The sequence below is a fragment of the Atta colombica genome, unplaced genomic scaffold (assembly GCF_001594045.1).
Source record: "Atta colombica isolate Treedump-2 unplaced genomic scaffold, Acol1.0 scaffold163, whole genome shotgun sequence".
In the NCBI taxonomy this organism is placed as follows: Eukaryota; Metazoa; Arthropoda; class Insecta; order Hymenoptera; family Formicidae; genus Atta; species Atta colombica.
Window position 1 is genome coordinate 2048851 of NW_017259254.1, and position 3370 is coordinate 2052220.

The 3370-nt window shown below is 28.3% G+C and overlaps 1 protein-coding gene across 2 annotated transcripts in view; it reads left to right on the top strand.

Annotated features, from left to right (window-relative positions):
* LOC108686056 (Krueppel-like factor 6) overlaps positions 1 to 3370 on the top strand; it is a 408542-nt gene that overhangs the window by 175002 nt on the left and 230170 nt on the right. The gene's annotated exons all lie outside the window — the stretch shown is intronic.

Genomic DNA, 3370 nt, shown 5'->3' on the forward strand with positions numbered 1-3370 from the left:
TTGTGTATTATGTAGTATTCATTATATAATATATTTAAAAATGGAAACGCTCATGTCCATAATGGAGTTCGTGGACATTTATTGGCGATTTTTATTATTTTTTAATACTTATTTAAAAAATGGATATTCTTATTTAAATTTATATTACTTGGGTATTATTTATGTACACATGAATAAATTCAAGAGTGTTTGCCAATTTAAAATAATTTAAATATTAACCGAATGGTGGAAGTATAAAATTATCATAAATCGTTTTATTAACTTCGCTCTATAAACTTTATAAACCGATTTCTAAATGAGTATAGCATCTACTCGCAGCTGCGAGGAAATAAGCAATTAATAATATCTAAATGCTGGAATAAGCAATAAAAATAAATTAAAATGCTAAAATATATATCATCTACTTTAATGATTTAAATAATAATGCATATAATAATTGTGTTGAACCTGTTTGTAATTCGGCTAATAAAAATTTGAATATTTCATTTTATATAAAACGACAGAATAATGCAATATAAAAACAGTATATTAATCTGAGTACAGATAATCGAATTTGTGTTTATATTCGGAAGGGAGAGAAAAGAGATGAATATTAATTAAATTCCATATAATTGTAAAAATATTATTATCTCTTTATTTTTATCAGAAAATTATTAATTTTTATTAAAATTTTCGTAATGAAAACTCATTAAGATTCATATCATAATATTATGCGATACAAATTGCACTCTTTTCATTCTCTTCTAATCTGATTTAATAAGTTGGCTGGATTATTGTTCGATATTGATATTATGTTCTTAAATACGAGTCATTTATTACACACGAGAATACATAAGTTTAAGACAGATTTGATAAAACGTTATATGCGCATAACGGTCTGATTGATCATATTGTTAGCTTGAGGTGGTACGCAATTGATTGCTGCCGTTGTTGGTGTTAGATCGAAGCATGCTCGATACATCGCTAAACTATTAATAATCCGATTATTCGCTCCCGTTTCAGTCGCTCACTCTCACCTTGCCTTGCTCTTGTCTCTGTCTCTAGTTCAACGATCCCGATGAAAAGACCATTTCGTCCCGATAGACTAACACATTTTATCCGTCATTGTTGGCCGTTGTCCGCTCAATACCGGTCGTCGCATAATCATGATTACCGACCAGTCAACCCCATTATTCCATCGACCCGATTTCAGCGTAAATCATGCGTAATACAATATTAGTTATTGATAACTACGAATGTGCTTGCAACTTCCATCGGTTTGCAGTTGTACAGTTGTTGGTTGTAATCATTCTTACCGAGTCATCATTTTCTTATCTCTCTGTGAATCATATTTCATGCAAACAATTCTTTATCTACTTCAATATCCATTTTAACATCCTCTCTGTAAACATTGATTGGTAACAGAGAGCTGTTCTTTTATATTTACATTTTGTATACACTAAAGTATACACGAATGTAACGTTGTACGAGTAAAGTATAATTTCGATATACTTAATTGTGCATTGTACTTATTAAATCTCTTGAAGTGAAAATTGAGTTCAGTCTTGAAAACGGGAAGAGTGAAAACTTTTCTCTCTTGAACAAGAGAGTAGCAGATTTTCACTCTTTTTGGAATGAGATTTACTTCAAAGGAATGAGATTTCACTCCAACAGATTTAGAAAGTAAAGTATAGTATAATTCACACTTGACTTGATTTATCTATGAATTCTATGAAATATTACAAAGGAAACAGTTTTTTTTATACATCATTAAAAGGAAGCTCTTAATGATATATAAAAATTGAACTAACAAAGTCATAGTAATAATTCTGCATTCTTGCATTCTCTTTCTACTTGCATAGAAACTATAATAAAAGGTTTGTTTCTTCTTGTAAGCTCATACAGTAATTGATCTGAGGTGAGATTTTTGAGATTCGATTAATTACGCCATTTCGGTGGCAACTTATCGTTATTCACAGGATTACTATGTCGCGATTCTACGATTCTCGGAACTTTTTAGTTGGCTTTCTCTGCCACTCGTACTTCAGTAAAACTCGGTAAACGCTGTCTGGCGGAAACTTAAGTGGTACGGCAAGTCGCAACGAAAGCGCTATCCTGTGTGACGGAGGATCAAATATCCGGCGATCGTACGTATATTCGTCGGGTGATTCTACTTGTGGACGCTTCTTGTGGCTATCAAAAACGCCATGCGTCAGAAATGACTGCTGAGAGATCATTTTCGAATCGATATGATATATATATATATACGTTTTTGTAATTAAATTTTTATTGTTGCCATACGATATTAAATTATTGTGTAATAAATTTTTTTAATTTTGTTAATTTTCTTTGGCATGTAATCCTATCGAAGAACGCTATCGATATTAACTCGAGAACTGGCACCTCATTTTTTTTTACGTAAACGATCACCTGTTTTTTACACCCCAATTAAAAGTTATTGTTATTAACTGTGTATTGTTTATTAGCAATTTATTTTATAATTTATTATTTCTAAGAATTATATAAGGACATTTAATCAATATTTTCTGTAAAAGTTAAAGAGGAACCAAGAAAATATTAAACAAAAGGAAAAAACATATTAAATAGCTTATTATGACAGTATTGACAAAAAAGGAAGATATCAATTAATAAAATACTTCTATATAGCACGTTTTTTATGGAATTGTATATTTAAAGGTTTGTAAAAAATAGTTATTAAAAAAAATTATAAAATATTGTAAAATTTTGTAAAATCCATTTTATAACAACTTAAAACAAGACTAAATCGCTACTATATAAAGTCATTTATATTGTGTTGACTTCTCATAATTATATAAAAATGATTTATTTTTATCACACATGTGGAATATAATAATAGTTTAATAGAAAATAATTTAATAGAAAATTAAAGTAAGAAAGGGCAATAAGAGTCAGACGAGAAATAATAATAAGTGAGACAGAGAAATAATAATAAGTAAAAAAATAACTGAAATTATAAAACATAAGTTGATTGATTAAAACTCCTTATCAAAAGAAAAGGTAAAATTAAGGTAAGGAAGGACAACAGGAATCAGGCGCGGTAATTTTTGCGCATATTAATACATAATTATGATATAATAATAATTATGATACAATAATATTTATTGATTAACTCACTTATATGTTTCGGCTCTCTGAAGAGGGCTCAAAAGTGAGCCAAAACATGTAAGCACATTAATCAATAAATATTATTGTACCATAATTGTAATTGTATATTCCTGTTGTCTTTCCTTAATTTTTTTTTGATAATAAGGAGTCTTAATCAATCAAATTATGTTTTATAATTTTAGTTATTTTTTTTACTTATTATTATTTATTATATTAAAAAAACAAAGTTTATCACAATATATAC